At 39.3% G+C, this 22,196-nt stretch overlaps 1 protein-coding gene and 1 long non-coding RNA gene across 2 annotated transcripts in view; one reads left to right on the top strand and one right to left on the bottom strand.

Annotated features, from left to right (window-relative positions):
* Positions 1-11,210: 11,210 nt before the first annotated feature.
* LOC130431234 (uncharacterized) lies at positions 11,211-21,839 on the bottom strand. The gene is made up of 3 exons (XR_008908189.1): positions 21,662-21,839; positions 14,915-15,069; positions 11,211-11,694 (listed from the first exon to the last, which is right to left on the bottom strand). It is a non-coding gene; the product is annotated as an uncharacterized LOC130431234 (long non-coding RNA).
* Positions 21,590-22,196, top strand: part of fancl (FA complementation group L) — a 40,909-nt gene continuing 40,302 nt past the window's right edge. Inside the window, exon 1 of the mRNA XM_056760143.1 lies at positions 21,590-21,710. The gene's annotated coding sequence lies outside the window, so the exon portion shown is untranslated. The remainder of the gene's footprint in view (positions 21,711-22,196) is intronic.

Below are 22,196 nucleotides of genomic sequence, written 5' to 3'. Positions count from 1 at the left end.
AAATTCTGTCATCTTTACACTTATGTCACATAAAACTTGTGCATGACCCTTGTCTAAAACAAAAAGAAGATGTGTTAGTGGTTTAGTCCACATACAATGAAAGTCAAACAGGGCTTATGTTGTTTGGTTACCAACATTATTCAGAATATCTTTTTTTAATAAATGGGTGAACTGTCCTTTTGAGGTCTATTATTCACACCATGGACAAACGTTTTAAAAATTTTTTAACGCACTGTTCGTATTAAGCTATTTAAAGGAGTCATATGACACGGCTGAAACAAATATTATCATTTGTAGTAGATGTAATGCAATGTGTATACACAATTAAAGGTTAAAAAACCCTGTATTTTCCACAGATCCTGCATGTTTGTCTTTCCTCTTTGCCCCGCCACTTGCGTACAGATTTGTTTGACCCCACCTTACTTGCGTATACATTTGGGCGATCTTAGTCAACTCATACCACAAACTGACGTAGATTTGTGGGTGTGTTACATGAGGCATTTCAGGCAGTTCTGGGTGAGAATTCTCTTTTAGATAGAAAGCATATTTTGTTGCGACACTTTAAAATTTTTGCTATTTTCGTGTCTAATACATGCATGGGCAACTTATAACACACCAAGGACAGAGAAACAAAATATGTCCTGTTTTTATGGTGAATAATAAAAGAAACAGAAATAGACCATACCACAACTATAACAATATCGATACTGAATAAACAGTAAAACATTGACAGCCAATCAAAATCCATTTGAATTTAAAGGGCTCAAACATTTTAATTGTAGCGTTCAAGCATTAGTTGCCAATAGACAGATGTAGTCATGTTATCTTTATGGTTTCGTTTTCGGTTTGAAGTACAACACTGCAAAAAATGACTTTCTTACTTAGTCTTTTTTTCTTGTTTTCCAGTAAAAATGTCAACAAAGAAAAAAAAGTCTAAGTAAGAAAGTCATTTTTTGAGTAAAATTAGTAGACACACATACAATTAGTAAAAGAAATGGCAACCGTAAAGTCAGAACTACAAACATATTAATTAAATAAAATAGAACACAACAAACAGTAAATAGAAAATAAATCTACTGGTGTATGATTGGTTAACCCAGTTAAAATTCTCAGAGAAGTGTTAGGATTATGTCTGAAAAAGTGCCTCCTGCTCTTAACTGTTCAGCAAGCGTTTTATTGTCCTGTTTGACAGCAGTAATGCTGGTTGTGATGTCTGTATCATTAAACATCTCATTGAAGTAGAATTCACTGGGAAGAGGTGACCTCTTGAGTCGGTGTGATTTTTAAAGCAGGACAGGGAGAATTTACACAGTCTATCATACAAGATGTGGGAACACTTAAGAATTCATGTGCTGTGTAGTGAGCTACTATACCTGCCAATTCTGTCTGCTGTTCTACTCTGGCTGCATGGGTAAAATCACAAGGCAAACTGCCCTCCTAATTGAAAAACCACACCACATTTAGAGATTCTGAAGAAGGGCTTCAAATTAATATAAATGGATTAAAATATAAATAGTTATATTATTAGCCAATAAGCAGACTGATAAACAAACACGGACCGGAAGTTAACTTTGGGCCAAGCGCGTACTTCCGATGAAACCTAGTATAGAAGCAAGACACAAGCAAGAAATTAATACATTACACTTACATATCACGATTAAAACTCTCATAATTTGAACCAGTTTACACCAAACAAGTACAGATAATGGAAAACCAGCCTGCGCCGGAGAAAGATCAGACATGGCAAAAGCCACCTAAAGGCAGTTCCCTCACAGGACCATGTTAGGCACAAGAATTCTATATTCTCTCTCTTCTCTCATCTGCTTGTCAGGGAGCAGTCTGGTCACTCTAAATGGATGGAGAAATTCCCTGCTTACTCATGCATACTGCTGGCAAATTGTCCCTCTCAGATCCCCGCCCCGCCGGGTGATTTGCGCAAGTAGCTGCGATGTAGAGTCTCCGTCTCGTATTGGAAAAGGGCACCGCGGAAATAGACAAACTAGTCAGAGAGGTGCATTTGAAGAAAATTACATCTTTCACGGCTAGCCAGCGAGTCTGCGCGAAGAAGAAGCCACTTGCGGAAGAGTGAGACGCCTTTTAGCGGCGACCTTGGCAGGGGAGTGGGCGGCCGGCAGCATTTCGAAAGGTCTCGCTAAGGCTGTCGTGCATGTTATTGTCATCATACTGCGAATTAGGAGAGAGAAAGAAAGAAGGCGAGAGAGGATGGGAAATATCAAACAACCTTCACCGGGCTAGCAAAATATTCTCCTGGTTTCGTGATGCAACACAGCCCCAGAGCATCATCGTGTTGTTGAACAGAGGCTTTTTGACTGTAGGGTTGTGATAGCATGTCAGGTACAAAACAGGAAGGTGTCGCATACATCGATGTCTAGCAGCAGTCTCGGCAACCGTGTGTGAAAGTCTAAGGATCTAGCAGTGGTGTGGGTTTGTTGCTGAATTGAATGCATCCTACCAACCACCTTCCTAGGTGAGCGTCTGTGGGCCGACCAATCAGCCTTGATATTAATAATGCCTTCATGCGCCCCCTATGGACTGCGTGATTACCCCCGGCGCGTTCAGGCGTGCCACGGTACCACGCAACGAGTGCGGATTATTAATGCTTTTACCAACTTTGCCTCTAAGATCATCTGTAATAACAGAGAACATCCGTTAGCACTGAATTAGATCAATTAGACGGCACTCTTAAAAGAGGTTACAGAGCAATTCATAAATGGAGCTGTGAGGGAAGGCAAGAGCCGAGAAAAAAACGAGCCACGTTATAGCCCATGAATAACAATGAGACTGTATTAGACAGGGTAATAGCACTGGATCATGCACGGACCTGTTGAGAGATTCAGCTGCATTATACAGGAGAGAAACTTGGTCTTGTTACCAATGTGATTTATGCCAAAGACACAGAACCCTCAGGTACACGCAATTGTGGACACACACATACATATGCACACACCGATTGACTACTATCAAACAGACCGTGGATACCTGGGGTATTGAATTAGTTTCAAGAGGTCTGCTTTCCACATTTCCCACCCAGCAAAGCTCCAAACAATCGTAGCCATGCAAGTGTTAAAATAAGCAATGCCATTGTGGAATTTTAAGAAGATATTTCAACCCAAAATCAAAACACTGTCATTTTTACTCAACCTCTTGTCAGTCATTTCAAACCTGTAGGACTAATTTTCTTCTCCAGAACACAAAAGTAGATATTTTGAAGAAAGTTGGTAACAGAATTGCACTGGCACCCATGCACTTCTATGGTATAGACACAGAATCAATGCAAGTGAGTGGGGGCCAATTAACAACATTCTTCAAAATATCTTCTTTTGTGTTCTGCGGAAGTAAGTCATACAGGTGTGAAATGACAAGAGGGTGAGTAAATGATGAAAGAATTTGTATTTTTGGGTAAACGATCACTTTAATTGCAGTATCAATTGCAGTCAATTTATGAATTATATTGATTAAAGGATATTCGTTGCAAAAGTGATATCAGCCATAGGGGGTCTAGGCACACATCTTGAGTATGATTTGTGGGTCTACAGATGAGTGACAGTGGAGTTAATTACAGACTTTTCGTAAAATAGAGGTAGCGTTGGCAGAACGGATATTTTAAGCAAGTCTGTTGCATCAAACCTTTAACGTTAGCGTTGTCATGACAATCGGCGCACATCTTGTTTCCTGTTGGCAGTGAATGAGAATTAACAACCGGCAGACACAATGAGCTAATAAACACTTCTCCCTTAATTGTGATTCTTGTACGTTTTTTACAGTACCACTGTGTGGCATTAAAGTCTGAGTAAAACACACATTGTCATGGTAAATATGTTGCTTTCGATGAAGCTGCTGTGTCACGATTTTTGCACCAATACGACTATTTCCTGTATGCGATTTAATGAATTTAAAGAATGTTGGAAACTGAACAACGGTGGTACCCATTCACTTGCATTGGTTTAGTTTCTATACAGAAGTAAATTGGTACCCTTCCTCTTCCTTTACCAGGATTCTTCAAAATATCTTATCTGTGTTCTGCCAAAGAAAATGAGTCATACTGTTTTGAAATGACAAAAGGGTGAATAAAAGTAAAATATATTTTTATTTTGGGGTAAACGATCACTTTAAGTCTGCATTTAGGCAATCCTAAAGCTAACAAAAGAATAAAAAAGATGAAAGGAGAAAGAAAGCGCACACTAATTCAGAACACCAGGTAGTGAATGTGCCAAGTTTGCCTTCTTTTTCCAAAAGGGACACAGGAGCTTTTCCAGCCGCCGTGTGCAGGGAGGTCTTTTAAAAGCTACCCACATTAAACACTAGGATCTGCTGGGGAATTTTGCCACGTATTGGCCAAACACTCTCTTTTTAGTTTTTCTCTCAATTTCCTAAGATCTCTTGATCTTTAATCTTGGTGCCAATGCCTGTAATACAGATTATGGCAGCGAGCTACTGACTAGTCAGTTGAATCTTAGCTGGCTGACAACTCTGGCAAAAGCATTATTTGAATATAATTCTCAGAAGGGAGAATGTTTTAATAACAGACAGCCAGCGCGAGCACTACCGCACTGGACGGTCAGATTTGGCGGCCACTGACGTGCATTAAAACAACTAACTCGGCCCAGTGTGTGTTGTGTGTGTGTGGTTGAAGTATATATTAACTCTCTGCGGTGATAGTGCTGCTAGGGCTGTTTAATGACACATGATATGTTGTTTAAAGCCAGATGACAGTCTTAACGGTGTTGCTGATTTTACAATCCGTATATCTTCCTGTAATCCCCACACACTCGAATCAATCTGGAAGGGGAAACAAAGCATATTGTTGCGAACTCATCAATGCTGATCAAACCCAACAGTTTCCTGTTACTTATACATTATACACAAAGAGTGAACGCGGTGGCTCCTGTGACACTCCGTTCAGACTGCTTTATGCACACTGCAGGCTAATTATCATGTGGTTCTATGCCACCCCCCACTCCCCCCTCCAAATCGAGCTGAGCACACCCCCACATCCCCTGCGGGCATGGGACGCACTGACAGTAATCTCTCTGTGACAGCACTTGGACGTGCCATCATTAAGCCGTCCGTGTTATTGAGATGATAGCCCTGAGAATGTGGCCATCATGCCAAAGAGAGCGAGTGATGAGCAGCTCTTCCACTACAGCTGAAAGACAATGAGAAAGACAGAGAGAAGGAAAAAAAGGATGAACGTAAGAAGAGAGAATAGAAACATTTTGATTTTAGACATAAGTAAAAGGTGTTACACTCCAAAGACACTTTCACCTTTTAGTCCAACCAAAAGTTAAAAGCCAAACCCAAAAGGAATATAACCATCATAAGGATGCGAGTTTTCATGCCTGACAACATCAGTTTCTAAGACAGCATGTCTTAGTGACCAACCTTTAAAAACATCTCAAGACCTCTGCATTCTGTTCCACTCCATTGCTTTCCATAAAAAAGGCATCCGGACTAATTTTACAGGGCTCAGTCAACTACGGTGGGCATTGGGCAATCCATCAAATAGTAGAGTATGAACATTTTATACTTTGCATATTCTCGCTCAAAATATATCCACTATAAGGGGGAAAAAATCTGTTTTTTGACCATACACCAAGACAAGGAATGAGAGAAGAGTAAGACACACGAGAGTTAACATGTCCAAAACCACATTCTCCCAGCATACAAAAAAAGAATTGGATGGGAGAGCGAACAAAATAGAGAAAACTTTCCTATATTCCCCTCCTCTCAGGTTCTCCGAGTACCCTGACAGGGAAACAGATGGCAATTTAAGCAGAGAATTTATGAGCGCCACAATCTTAATGTTGCATAAAGAAAAGAAAAAGACTCGCATCAAGCCCACTGACAAATGTACTCGCTAATATTAATGCACTCCTCATTCATCCAATATGCTTCCTAATTGCTTTTCTGTACACAGTAATATGGCACCTGCTGCTCAGCCCTTGCTCCGTCGTTCAGGAACGAGGCGAGGCACGGGCCGCCACCGGCCCTCGCGCTGTGATGGATGCAGGGCCGTGCATCACGCACCGAGCCTGTCAGGCAGCATAATTAAAATTTTAGACTTACAGCCGTGAGAGAGAGAGAGAGAGAGACAGACAGAAAGAGAGAGAGAGAGAGAGAGAGAGAGCCAGAGAAAGAGAGAGAGTGAGAGAGAGAGAGAGAGAGAGAGAGTGTGTGAAGTAAGGAAAGAGGAGTGGTAAACAATCAGACAAAAAACACAGTCACTGCTCAAAGGCATCTTCACAGCCAGTTCACACACCTCTGACACACGCACGCACAAAGACAGATACACACACACAGGTTAATACAGACATAAACAAATGAGAATATACAAATAAACATGCAAAACAATTTGTATAGATTGCCTTTTCAATTAGAAAAATTATGGTAAATCTCACAAAATGGGTCATATTTTACCAAATAACCAAAAAAATTTACATTACTCAGAGCAAAGATGGGCCACTTGTTACTTTAATACTAAGACCAAGACTTTTATTTGATTTGTCTGTCTTCCTTTAAAGCTGCTTTGAAACAATGCAACATTGTAAAAAGAGCTATTTAAATAAAATGTAATTGAATATTATATTATACTAATAATGATAATGTTTTTTATTTAGTATCTGTTTTGCCTTAAAATTGTTCTGTCTGTAAAAAAAACATTGCATTGAGGAATTTCGTTAATTTATCAGAAAATGCGCCTGTGCAGGTCTGAAAATAAAAAAAATGAAACATCATCGCAAATAATGAAATTCAGCCAAAGCAATTATTAAGGTAACAACATTTTGGAAGGAAAATGTGATTGAAAGAAAAAAAAAATTAACATGTAGGCAACATTTTTATCCACCACAAAAATTTAGGGAGATGGAGTCAAATATGACCGAGACCTTTTCGTAAGAAAAACACCCACATATCTGACCCGGTTTACTGACAATTCTGAAGTCTCTTTGAAATGTCCTTTTGGGTTCAGTTTTCACATTCTATTATTGGGATCAGTTTGTATACGTTTATAGTGAGTTAAGCATACAAATCAATAATCTTTTTGTTTTAAAATGCCCATTCTCTTTAAAGCTCTTTCATGTGGTGTTCCTTCATGCTGTGTGTTTGAGTGTGGAATTACACCTTGAACAGAGTCATTTGGGATAATGTAGATCCTCCCTATAGCTCTTGTCATTAACTCTATAACAGCTGCTGTTAAATGCACTAAATTGTACTATAATGAGCAAGTGAATTGCAAGCAATTACAGAGTTAAATTGAATAAATCCTCAGAGCAATAAATTGTCCTTTCTCTTTACATCAGATTTAATTGATGCATATTTATATGGAGACCTACGCATATCATTCTCAGGGAAACAATGGTATGTGTCATCTATTCAGACACATTCAGTAACAATTTCACATACATAAAGAAAGTAAAACAACAATGTGAAAATATATACAGCATGGACTGACCTGTCGTTAATAAATTGAGCATATGCGAACGCAAAGATAAAACCGTGTTTAAAAGGGGACCTATGCTAGTTTTTATTTATTTGTCTTTTAAGAAATTTAAATGTTTTTTTCTTTTATTAAACTTAGAAATGAAAGATAAACAGTTTAAATGAAATGTCCATCAAATATTTTGATATAGGCTTCTGTAAATACTTTCTAGTGCTTCCTTGTTAGGTAAAGGGATATTCTATCATCATTTACTCATTCTGTTGTCATTTTAAACCTGTATGATTTTCTTTCTTCTGCCAAACACAAAAGAATATATATAAAAAATTGTTGGTAACCAAAAACCGTTGGTCCCCATTGACTTCTACTGTATGGACACAAAACAAATGCCAGTAAATGGGGACCAATGGTTGTCGGTTTTCAGAATATCTTCTTGTGTGTTCTACAGAAGAAAGTAAGTCATATAGGTTTGAAATGACAAAGTGGCACGTAAATAATAACAGAATTTTAGTGATCTTAAATGCATTACCTACAAACTTCTCTCTCCAAATCACCACCATTCCTTGTCAGTCTGTTAAAACTCTCTCACAAACTCACACACGCGCACGAACAAGCTTACACAGTGTTCCCTGGCTCTGATCCTGTGTAAGGGACTAACTCTGTTATGTGTGTAATGGGGAGAGTTGTGCACCTGAAGGCACTTGTCAACACAGTATCCCAGGAGCTGGCAGCAGCCGGGGGCCCCAGGTCCACACATCTGCTATATCCACTTCCACTGGGTGAACATATCAAAACACACAAACCATTCACGCGCACACACACACAAATGCACAACATCCCGTTCATGTGAGTGTGTCACATTTTGATTTTCAGTTGCATATGTGTTTTCTTAAGATGCATAGATTTTAAAAAGCTGATATCACTTGAGCCATAGAAAAAAAAAATAACAAATGCAATGTTAAGAAAATTGTGAACATCGGTTTGTATTATTTTACTTCACGGGTGTAACAGGGACATTCTCAGGCTGCGGCTCTTTCCTCAGCCACTGTAAAAACTAGTCGCGCTCAGACCGCCACACATGTAGCATTTAACACAGCATGGGTGCGCGTTTGCACATCTCAACACCTCACATTACTGCGCTCATCTGTGCAATTGCATTCCTGAGACAGCTGCAAGTTCCTGCCCACTTTTGCTTGTGCGAATTCTAGACAACGCTCTCGTTCAATGTCACCACAATTACACAACACAGGAGCGCGCTAGGTCCGGTCTGCAGGCGTGAGGTAATAATTGGGTTGTATTTTATGGTTTGTGTATTTTAAGATTGTGAGAAATGGCTCCGCTGAATAAATCATTCATACGTTTAGAGTGATTACCGAAGCGAGAAGAGGGAAGTTGGATCGCCCAAGATAGATTACCCATAATGCATTTCAAGAAGGCAACTAATTAGCAGAAGAAAGGTCAAGTAAAACCAGAAAGTGATTAGAGAGAGGAGACATGAAAAAAAAAGAACCGTAAGAGAGAGAGAGACACACACAGACACAGAGTGAGATGTTCTCTCATCTCACATACATTTAGGCACTTTTGGAACGTGGCCAATTTATCCCCCGCTTCTGTAACCAAAAGCGGTTGCTTTAATATTTAATGAAATGCTTATGTTGTGGCACCTGGACGTATCCGCATCCATGGCGACCCTTTGCTTCCCAAGTGGGCCATTACTGTAGCCATTTGCAAAGGGCATGGGCCTCTCTGCACCCGCAATGATGCCAGTCTTCAGGAATCTGCCGCAGCACAGCAGGGGACGAGGGGCGTTGCTTTGCCAATCTACCGGGAGGATGGAAAACAGAGGAAAAAGATAAAAAACAACAGCAACAGCCCGACACTGCACCCAGAGCAAAGCTACGCCCGTAGCCAGACTTCTACTGCCCGCAACACCCTGAGATTACAGAACGCTGCCAACGCGGGCACGGCGGATGAATTTCATATGGTGCATCTCTCCTGTCAGCACCAAAAATCACGGCTTTACGCTGGCTCCGTCTTCCCGGTGTCCCCCCTTCCCCTTAATGACCCAATGCATCAATACCTTCAGCCATCAACAGAGAGCAGATGTCCTAAGTTAGCGTATCCTTGGCTGGGATCGGGAGCGCTGCTTTAAAAAGCATTAGTCTCTGGGTCCTGGACGGCTGTCTCACCGCGGCCTGCCACCCGCTTTCCACTGGCAGGTGATCCCAGGGCCTAATGGAATTTAATTACTTCAGCCACATTAATCACGGCTACAGTGGAGCACCCACTATTTCATCTCCACTCTTAGGGGTTATTAGTACAAATACACTGTCAACCTGCATTGTGGAAGCCGCATTTTAGATGTCATCGCCTGTGCATTTATTAAAATCTATATCAATATCCTTCAGTGGACACCGTCGTCCCCGGTCGTCTCCCGCTCACATTAGGGGCTTCAGACGAAGTTTCCTGGCATCAGGTGACACGAGGTCTAAAAAACTTTTTCGTTCATTAATTCTTTTCTTCAACTTCTGCCAGTCGCTTGTCGATTGATTAGACGTGGCTGGCAAGGACAGAAGAGCAGCGTTTCTAGACAACACGCAGAAATAGAGACTTCATGCCTTGACTCTCCGAGGCGTCAAAAGCATTACTCCATTCATTATATTATTAATGGTCCAATAGAGACAAGCTTTTCTTTTTTCAACACAATGGCACAGTTAATGTTTCATAGATGGTGTCTGGCAACATTTATGAAGTCAATTCTCATTTTTCATCTTTTGAAATACTAATCCCTAAAAGCATTTTCAGGAAACAGACTCTTAAAATATACTTGTTGGTAAAAGTTTAATACTGCAAGGCTAAAATCAAATATATGTTTAAAGTTCTAATTAAACTCTCTATACTAATTTTGGGGATTTTGATTGGAGAAAAATAACTGGATAACAGCTATCAAATTCTAGCACCAACATACAACCAGTGTAACCAGCAAATTCTACCGGACCAACTTAAATTGGCCTTTAAACTCAGATTTATTTCCAAAACCACTCTCCCAAGGACCAGGTGCTAGTTTGATCTAGTTTAATTATTATTTCTAGCCTTGAAATGAAAATCAATAAGTAGACTCCCCAAGCCCTCATTATCCTGTTTATGTATTTCATAGTAAAATGAAATGCCACAAAAGGAAAATGTGGAAATTGAACCCTGCTGCTCTGGAAACTCGAAGGTCAGGGAAATTAATTTTACTGACATCTGAAATGAGGAAGAAAAAGTAAACCCACAAAAAATATTTTGACAGAAGCTAATTCAACATTTTCTTTGTTCCAAATGGTTTCTGTATGTTATGCATAAGCTATTTCACCAACCTGCATGTGAGGATTGAGGCGCATCTCTGACAGCTGAACGAGACAAGCAACGAGAGCTTCATCTTCCTATAGAAATGCGCAGAGTTCATGATCTCAAGCTCTTGACGCTGATCTCATCTTACCCAGCAATTTACATGTATCATTCAATGTGTGACACAAACTTTCCAAGAAGATTAATCAACTCCTAAAAAATATAGCATAATAATAATAGCGCACTCGACTCAAAGACATACATTTAAGAAATTTGTTTCCTGAAAATGTCTTGCCTAAAGTATTTATTAAATTTCTTCAAATTCAAAGGCAATTCACATTGACCAGCTGTTCCAAAATTAAAAAAAATATAAAACATTAAATCACCACAAAAAAAATAGATCATGCAGGTTTGCGATGACTAAATATTTTTGGAAAAATTAAAAATCAATAATGTCTGTTTATGCAATACACTTGTTCTTTGCCAAGAAATAATGTTTTTTTTAAAACTAAAATAGATGTCCATTCAAAGCAGATGCAGACCGAGAAATAAAGAGCTTAAAGCTTTGCTTTGATAAGAATATATCTATCAATAATGAACACATATATTATCTGGATCAGAGAGCTTGTTATTGTGCTTGCAACCAGACAATAGTCAGAAGCCTATGGCACCGACAAGACAATGTAGGCGATTTCAACAAAGGCATATGAACAGTAAGGCCTTGAGCTCCGGGACATATAGATTACTCTAAGCATATGTATGTGTACATGTCTTGTGTTTGGTGGGGGGTGTTATTTAGGCTCAGGTAGCCAAAGAAGCAGCTGGTCCACAACATTGCAAAGAATTCTGGGTGCGAGAATGCGAGCGGTGGAACCCTCTGGATCCCTGCCACTCATCTGGCCACCTTCCTAAGCAGGGCAGAAAATCAAACAAGTAGGAAAGAATTAAATAAAAGCGAGAAGAAAAATGATTTCTTATAAATAGCAGGCTTCGCCAGAAGGCATAGGAAATGAGAGCAGCGAGGCGCAGGAGAGGAGTTTGAGCTTGACACGGGTCTTAAAATTGAGAGGGGGTGGAATCAGGGACCTATTGCGCAAAATGGCTCCAACCAAAGCAAGGATTAGTGTTCCTGCCTCCACAGCCAAGATTCTGCAGAACAACTAATCACCTTCAAGTTCCCTCGTTTTTTTTTTCTCACTGGCTCTCTCCCTCTCGCTCACTTCTTTTCTCTCTCTCTATCCTCTTTAAAGTATCATTTCACCCCTCACAGCCATTATGGCTAAAATTAAGCAGAGAGTGTTCTGCCAGCGCCGATTAGACACATCCCTGGATCCGCGCTGAGAAGAAGGTGTCATGTCAGTTACGGCTCCGAGAAGAGACGTGCTTCTACGCGACGGTCCACGCGGGCATACTGAGAAGACAACGCACATCTGTGCCACAGCGAAAAGGCTTGTGTGGAGAAATGATTTGATTTGGCTCTGAAGACTAAAATATCATGCGGCAATTAGAAACGAGGATGACTATCAAGAAAGGATTTATACAACAAAGCTCACAGATTGTTTTACGTCAGTGTGCTAATAGAAACCAGGCATTGTTCTACAACTTTAAATAAACCCTTTTTTTAAGTTAATACAAGTTGTACAGCCATTATGACAAAGATATACATGTGTTTACAGACAAAAACATCCTGTATTACGAAACAATAGTTATATCAATCAAAGACATGCAGTGATCAATTTGCTTAATGCGAAGAAACAACCAATCGTCTCTTTGTTCTTGTTTTTAAAATACAAAATGCAGACGTCAGCTAATCCCTACACTAAACTTTCACACTTTAACACAGTTACAGACGAAGAAGAATATGAAGTTTATAATTAGCTATCGCAGGAATGCACAAACCAATAAGCATGCACTTCACTTTACAAGCAGACAGTGTGTTTACACACACCTGTCTGATGTGACATTCTGCAGGAGATCAGCATCTCACAAGCATCAATGCACATGCAAATGATGGCGATGGTTTTGATAAAACAGAAATGTTATATTCAGAACAATCTCGAAATCTGCACCAGCACAGCAAGTTTAAACAGGTTTAAATTGCCCACATTCAACTTCAAGAGTTGTGTACGACCTTTATTTTCCGATATATACCAAAGAGAACGTGAATATAGAGGAAAATAGCTGTGTGATTTCACTCTTGTTCTATCTAGACGGATGAAATGGGCCCTGCATACTTGCAAATGACTGGGAAATATGCAAGTAATTTACCGTTAAATTCCATAACAGGAAAACCTAATTGTACAGCATGTCCAGCGTAATTGAATTGTTCTACATGTGCATTACTGTTATGGAAATAATATGGGCAGGAGTGATAAGAGATTGAAAGCAGAGTCACTAAAAGGAGAACAGAATTATTAGACAAAACAAATAAAAAACACTCTCTCACACACACATTGAAAAGCTTTTCTGTAAAATGTGCAATGAACTGAATGAATAAAAATAAACAGTAATAAAAACAAACGGTAATAAAAACAATCTTAATTGCGATTTAATATACATTTAAAAATGCTAATAAAAACAAAGACATTTAAATTAGCCACAGCATGACTATGACATCAATTGTTAATGATACATTTAAAAATAACAACAATTTCATTTGTTTTTATTAAATACAAGAAACCTAAGGTAAGTTTTTTTTTAAAGTAAAGAAATCCCTAAATATTTGCCAAAAACTAAGTAACGTCTTTACCCTAAAACTTCATTTTGGCTGCCCAGACTGTAAAGATCTCCCTCTGCTGGTCAGACACTGAAGTGCAACTGACCCTTCTAAAGTCTCCTGATGTGGCCTCTGACATCTAACCAGGACAGCAGCCTGTGGTAAACCAGGCTGTCAATTTTATTAAAGAAAGATGTGTTTATGTACCAGTGTTTGTTGCTCAGATGTATAAATTCACCATAATGGTTGTGGTTTAAACACACCCTCTTCCTTTCAGGTATACTACCATACATCCACGCAGAAGCATGAATTAATTTCTACATAATTTACACATAAACACAAAGATAAATGAACACCAACATTCTGAATTACACTCTATAGATCACTGAAATTCTATCCAAATAATCACTGCACTGGGAAAAAAAACTAACTTTCTACGAATGTCTTTTGATTGATGCAAATCATGAGTGCAGTAATATTGGAAAGCTTATGAGTGATAATGGGAAATAAGGAATGTAATATCACCAGTGTTTCTCAGAAGTGCTAAATCTACATTTTTGTTAAGCTGACTAAATAAAAAAGTCTCATCACCTCACTCTGAAACGGTGGAGGCTAAAAATAATGAGGCTCATGATGTCTGGCTATCTCCTGACAGCAGGTTGTTTCAGCAATGATAGGTTAAATGTAATTTCTCTATTGTTTTCATTCAGACATCGCAATAGTGAGGTCCTTTCATGATGACACACTGATGGTTAGGAAACTTCATTTCAGCTGGAACGTCTCGCAGATGTGACAATACCCTCCTTTGTTGCCAAAAGAGTCGAACTGCTTTGAACTGGCGACTGATAAAGTAGAGAAGCGTTTCCAAATTCAAATGTAAATTGTTGTTACATACACATTTAACCCTCTAGCCACTGCACTGTCCTATTAAGTGACGGAATTCTAAACTCATGTTGCCCTCTTTTGGCAGGCATGTGAAACTACAGATTAATTACAATTCCTGCTGGATAAATATGGGAAGGTATTTAAAAAGGGATAAAAGCGTAATATCATGATATGCTTGGTATTCAACTCCAGCAGTGAATAACGTTAAATATGAACATACGTTTTTTATTTAGCTATATTACTCTATTGCAGATATACGAGTTATGATATTGTGGTTTCTCTACATATAATAAATATAAAAATAAGTGTATTTGAATAGTATATGAACTTCAATGCCCTCAAGGACCTGAAAATGCAATTTTGAACTTCACCAGGCTGCAGTAAACCAACGCCACCAAAAATATCTTAGATTAAAAAATGACCAAGATGACACAGAAAAGTGGTTCAGTTCTCACTAGGCCAGACTACATTCAATTCCTTCATCAAATTATCCGTCTCCTCATTATTACTGCTCATTTTATACTCACTCTCTCCAGTTTCTTTTCTTTGTCTCTCGCCCCTCCTTAGACCAGCAGGTCACTCCAGCAGGAACAGGAAGTATCCGTCCTCCGGTCCAGACGTAACCCCTCCATCAGTTTCCCCGGAGCTCACCCAGCATTCCAGGCTTTGATTTCCCACTCGTCTGCAAAGATAGGAAACAAACCCCAGCAAAGGGAAATTTCAGTGAATATCCTTTTCAGCCTCCACAACTATCTGTTTTGCTTTCTCCTTTTTTCCTCCCTCGTTCATCTCCGAGCAGGAGGAAGTGAAGAGGTGGGTAGTTTATTCAGTAATCTCCAGAATGGTTGATCTAAATAAAGATGCTCTTCAAATTCCATTGTATGTCTAATGGTCTATCACAGAGGGAGGATTACTGATCTGCTTTAAATTCAAAACAATGCTGAGTGGGAAGGAGGAGTGGAAAAACGACTTTTGTGGTGACAGATGCACTATGGAGAATTTCACTGCCTCATATTTCAAGCTGTTAAAATGGACTTGTTTAAAAGGCCTGTACTTCCCAATATACAGCAGTAAATAAACGATCGGAGCGTGGCGATAAGCGACTCTTCCGCGCGCACTGACTCCCCTCAGCCGAATCGATACCGCCCGTGCGGCATATCATTCATCTCATAAGTATAATGAGTACTTGTGTTATTAATCTCATCTTTATACCGGGGTAATATGATAGTTAATTCAGCTCAGTTGAAATGAATGAAAATAAGTTAATCACAAACGCATCGCTTAGGAAAATCAATTTCGGCAAGATATTCTAATAACAATACGTATAGGCAATGAGCCCTAATTCCATCATGCATAGAAACCAATATTTCTCTCTGTTCATCTGACTAATATATAAATGGGATTTTCACACTCTTTTCTTCTGTGAAAACAATATAGATTTTGATTTGCTTGCGAACAATTTTAATAAAAAGCTATTGATGGGATATTGATCGTTCAGCTAGCAGCACAGCTCATGGGCCCAGCGTGCAACAATCATTACGCGTGTTCATTTCTGCTCACATGTTCAATAAAGACTCCATATGCTCTCGGCCCTTTAAACACATGAGGGCACTTTTTCTATACTGTCCTCAAAATCTGCCAGAGAAGCGACTCCGGTTTACTCCGACATCCGACTGACCTGTGCGTGAATCAAAATGTAATAAAACATTTTCTAAAGCTAAACTGTTTTTCAAATGTCACAAGGATGACGTGCTTCACATCGATTCTATTTAAACCAAGATCAAGCTAATATATTTTGTCTGCACACTTTGATTCCCATCATTGCTGAAACTTTGGCAGTATACAGTATGTAAATTGATTTGAAGACTGGTCTACACTTTCTTCGCTTCATGTTTTCCAAGAAACACTTGTATATGATGCAGTTGTAAAATGTGTGGCATCCCTCAAGGTTCTCTAAGTGCTTCCTTGACTGCTCTCCAGTCTGCACTGTACCTTTCTCCAAGAATTTGATCTCTGCACTCTTAAGATCTTATTTATCCTTGTGTCACTTTGTAAAATCTTTATTCGTGTGAACATATCTTTTAAATGTGAGAGGCACTGGAGTAACGGCAATAAAAGATTGGCGAGAGATCAATGCTGAACGCATTACGCCTCAGCACAGAGACCTGGCTTTAATAATCAAAAAATTGATCCATTAAGCCCAACCTAATTCTTTGCCAAAACGGTAGAGGTGCTTTGTTTTCTACACATGGTTATGTGGAGAATCGCAATTTTTCACAGAGACTCTAGTCTAACAACAACATCTCAAAGATGAAATGGGCTCATCAAAGGGATAGTCCACACAAAAATAAATATTCTTAAATTAATTACTCATAATTAAAAGGTTCCAAACCTATATGAATTTCTTTGACAACCATTTAATGACTACGTCCAGAAATCTCAGTCAGTAATATTCTTTGAAATATATTTCGCTATGCAAAACCAAACAAATAAATGTATACAGGTTTGGAACAACTTGAGGTTGAGTATTTCATGACAGAATTTTCATTTTTGGGTGGACTATCCCTTCAAAACTAGATATAGCCCATATATATTCAACATATGCCTTCAAACAATGTCTTAAATCAACCCAATTAAAAATGTATTATTTTGACAAATTCTGACCCAATACATTTAGCAACAAAAAAAGATAAAAATGTACTCAAATTACACTGGGATCAAAATTACTTGTTTTCCTACATTGTCTTGCATCTTTTATCCAATAGTAATATCCAGATTTATCTCTACACGTTATTCTGCTTTGAGTACTTAAATATATGAGCAAACCCTTTAAAACCCTGCTTTAAAACATCCCTCCCATTCAGCATAATTGCAGAACATACATTGGGCGGCTCTCTTGGGCATATCCACCCCTCCCCCATTCACGTGCTAATTAAAAAAGATACTTAATAAAGACCATTAAAACCCAACACAACTCATCTTTCTTTTTGACGGACACATACCCCCAAAAACATCTGCTAGAAAATGTAATTGAATTTCCTTTAATGACCTCAAAAAATAAGTTCAATCTGGTCTACAGCGACTGCTGAGCGCCATCCTTCATGTTCAGAGCAGAGACTGATGTTAGAGCAAAAAGATTTCTTAAACCTTTTTCCTCCGTTCTGTCTTTTTACCTGAAGTGACCTAACATTTACTGAGCCCTTCTCAGATGACTGCTAGCGTTCTCTACACATACTTCAAAGGTTACCGGATGTGCCCAATTCAAGGCTGTAAGTGAGAGTTCCACTTTTGACACGAGGATTTACCAAAAGAGATGAAACCTTATCCACACCACTCTGATGAGCTGGAGCATGTGTGTCTATTCCGCTGTGTAGCAGCAAGCAGCCAGGTTTAAGAGTGAAGGGGGTGGTGGGGAGGTGGATGAAAAGGAACACAAAAGCGGTAAACAACCAAAACCCTCTGAAACGAGACCCGCGGCGGAATCGCACGGACCTCGGTGGATGTGTAGGTCGAGCATCGCGGCGCAGAGACATTTCCTCCTCACCGTGTCCCTGGGCTGCCGCCGCAACTCAACACCGGCGATATCGATCGGCTTGCTAAGCCTCCACCAACCTGGTCAAACCAGAGTCCTTTCTGATATTTACCCACCAAAGTATTCCCTTTTGCTAGCTCTGCCAACCCACAAGACATGGAGGGGGAAAAAAGTCAATTATATACAACGTGCTTGGTTTCCCCTCAAGGATGGAATCCACCCTTTCTAATCCGATCAATTCATGTCAGACAGGGGGCTGGATTCAGCGCTATCTCTGAAGTCCTGTAATCCAGGCTAAGTCTTCACACTGCCTGCCTCACCTCCACAAGAAAAGGGTTTGGTCCGGAGCGTGATACAGCAAATTAGTCGCAGTGTACGTTCAGACACGCTGCAGTGGATGGGTGCCAGCGTGCTAACAACTAAGCATAATGGGATAAGGTGCATTCAAGTAATTCCTACACATAATTCCTGCTATACTCAACGCTGCGGTGTAGTGTTTGCCAACCTTTGTTGTCGTACAGTATGTTCCACTTAATGCTCCATTAGTAAGACTTTATCAACCCCAGAAATGTGTTTCTAACTTTTTCACTAAATTGATTTTAATAAAAATAAAAAGTATAATTAATTAAGTGGAAAAAAAACCAAGAGTCATTCAAAACTAATTATATTTAAAGAATTTCTGGAATAAAAAATAAATCAGCAGGTAAGCATTTAAACTAGGGATGCACTCATATGTTAATTGTGGCCGATAACAGATAATTCTTCAACGGTGGTAGCCGATAACCGATATATTGGCCGATATACACTTTCTTAATATATTTTTTCAGAATGCTTTTGTTCCTATCATTAACACACATTCATAAATATCTACACACTGCACCTTTATCAACAATGTGTTGTGAATAGCAATAAGTCAATAATCATGACAGAAAGACAGTACTGTACTGGATTATTACTGAGCAGAGGCTTGTTTTTCCAGCAGATTGGATTTTTTGGTCCAATAGGATAGCGTCTTCTCTTGCGGGAGCTTTCGTCACTGTCATTTGCCGGAAAAACAAGCCTCACGCATTCGAGATATGACGGAATCTAGACATCAGCGTTGCCAACAATGTGTGGATATTTCTCTTAAACAAACACATCGCCTTTCGCTTAAGAAGACCTTTGTTAAGACCACAGAGCCGTGTCGAGCAGTTCTTTGATCGATGGATGCACTTTTTGGAGATTCAAAAAGTCAACACCCATTCACTCCCATTCTACCGCTTGGAAATTGATATTATAACTCCGACTGCATTATTCTTCAAGAAGAAAACCTTTTTTGGGGGGGTGAACTACCCCTTTAAGAACCCCCTCGATACACAGACCACTGGTTGAGGTCTAAAAAACAGCTACAGTACAGTGCTTATTTTTACCTTTTCTATCCTGGTTTGACTTTTAGCCACTAGTGAACTTTATCCAAGCACTACGGTATATAACTTTGAAGTATTTGGCAGGTGGGGAGACATGGGATGGAGTCCCATTACAGACATGCGAAGCCTAACGGCCGGTGCACACAGTAAATGAGCAGGAACGAGGAAGAGTGCTGGGACACTTTAATTTCCACTGACATATTGTGCCTCATGTACATTCTGAATGGCTCCATAAAGAAAGCGTAATGATGGTCCAGGACCCTGGCCAAATAGTTGACATGCACTGTTTCCCTGGTCAGCTCCGCACCAGGTTTGATGCGTCCCATTACACCAGTCATTCATATAATGGGCAGCTATGGGAGCTCTGGTAAAGCTGCAACTAATACACATGCCAAAGACTACATCACAGCGGTTAACTCTCTCTCGCTCTCTCTCTGTTCAGTGAGCACAGGTGTCCAGCACTGGGAATGAAGATAAACACCTAAATGTTGTTTTTTCTTGTATAATAATATAATATAATATAATAAATGTTAAGCATAACAATAGTATGGTAAAAAAATATATACATATTACAAACTGAAGGAATTTTGGATCGAGCAACGCCCTTAAAAGGATCCCACCAATATACATTAGCAATAACAATATATTTTCGAAGAGATTCTTAAACTGGCATTAAAGCTTGTCTACCACGAACGGAACAGAACAATAGCTCCTTATTCTCATTCAGATGAATGCATGGCAAGAAAAGAGAGGCGCGATAAATCGGCCACCCCTGCTCCTGTCTCGCTTCAAAAGAATCTGTTAGAGAGAGAGCGAGAGAGAGAGGAAAAAAAGCAGGGTGCAAGACCCACACGATGTAGTTCCAGCCAATTGCATTCCAGAAAAGTGACCATGGCTGGAGATAAACAATGCACAATAGATCACTCTCCTTAAATGGTATAAAAGAAGGCAGACGCCGCAGGAATAAGGCAAGAGCGGGTAGAAAAGAAATAATCCGCATTTCTCCTGAAATTCTGAAAGGATAATTGTTTAAATCCGAAATGCAGGACTGCCATTAACCCTGTGCAGTGCGCGGCTGACATGATCTGCATGTGAAGGGAAAAGAATGTCTCTCTCTCCCCATGTGGGTTTGCCAGGCTCACCCTCTCCAAACCACGGTCAGAGCCAAAATCGCTTGAAATTGTTCCTCACTGTCGCAAACAAAAAAGCATTTAACACTCACCCATTGTGCGGGAACTGATCTCTCAAGCACTTTAGCACCCCATCAACACAAGCCAGATATTCCTTCCACAGATATGTAAACACCCCACTAAGATTTCTTTGTTTGGATTTTGAAGCTGGGCAGGTTTGCCTTTGCTGCGCTTGCTATTACAGCTTAGAAGCAGGTGGATGACAAAACATCAATCTCTCCAGGCACAATGTGTAGCACGCACACGCTTGACACTCTACACAAGCAATATACAATCACACACTCCAGCACAGTGCTTTCAGCTTTAACGCTGGGTTTATTTGCTTAAAGGCAGCTTTAGAGAAGAACTGCACTTTTGATCAATTTTGGACAAAAAGAACATCGTGCGTATTACACGATGTAAGGTTTAATGACAGCAGAGTAGTTAAAACAATACAAAGACATTTGCATTTATAGCAGTGGATGGCAGAGAGTGAAAAGGGATTCAGTGTTGCCAGAGGAAACTAGAGAACTAAACAGCTGATATATTTATACAGTATGGGGGAGGCCAGGGAGTGTTGTAACTGGGTGAACTGAACCATCTACATATTAACAAGAGGATTACAATTACTGTTGCACATGGTTTACATCAAAGTTGTGCATTTTCGTCTTACAATGATTGTGAAATTTGGAATTATAAATCAGCAAGTCCTCTTGTTTAATTAGATCTTTACAAAAAGCTTATGTTCACGAACAAGTTAAAATGGGTGGTGATTGGGGATATCATGACCAGAATAAATGAAAAATAAGAAGTTTGTTTTTCGAATTGTAAAACTAGGTTACAAAAGTTTAAAAAATAATGCTAACTTTAAAACATTAATGTTACTATTGATTAAGTAGCATAACAACCTTAGAAGTAATTTATTTATTTGCATTGAAACATTTATTAGAATACAAATCGTGTCTCGAGGTGTCTTTAACGCAGCACACGTGGTAGAATTCTAAACTAATTTGTATCAAAGAAATATGGTAACGTTGGATTCATGATCAAAATGTCTTGCAACACTCAATGACCCTGTAAAAGATATTATGGTTAACGGTCTGTACAGTATCCATCATTGACACAATAATTACGATAATTGGGGCAAAATGGGGCAGTTAAACTTACCTGTTACAGCGCAACACGCATCCTTTCGTTGGTTTGGACGTTATTTAAAGTAAGTAATGACAAATTTCAGACTTTGCACCCTTGAATTGGACGCTGTTACCAAACGAAAGAAAGCAAAATTGTTCTTGTTGCTGCGGCGTTTGGCATATAACATGGTTCGAATTAAAAACTTGTTTTGCAATTTGTGATCACGTGATACGAGTCAGAGCGTCCCGTGATTTAATTTTTTAAGGCTGATGTCATTTATGTGGTTACATGGTTTTGTATCTATTGCTTAAAATCTAACTTCCCTTTGTTTTAACCAACTGAAGGTCCTTACTTTTTTACATTTTTAATTCACAACAAGAGACTATATTCGATTGATTAACGCACTAAAAATAAACAATAGTCATTTACAATAATCTTATCAATCGTTTACCTGTATTTATATTTATTGTAAAAACAACTGATAACGTTTTCTGTTACTTTTCACAGACATTATCATGTTATTGAAATGCAGCTACTGAGTTTAAATAAAGTTTGGTCATTCAAACTT

This window comes from Triplophysa dalaica, chromosome 11 (assembly GCF_015846415.1).
Source record: "Triplophysa dalaica isolate WHDGS20190420 chromosome 11, ASM1584641v1, whole genome shotgun sequence".
NCBI lineage: Eukaryota > Metazoa > Chordata > Actinopteri > Cypriniformes > Nemacheilidae > Triplophysa > Triplophysa dalaica.
Note: the sequence above shows the minus strand (reverse complement) of the source record. Positions and strands in the feature narration are given on the sequence as shown.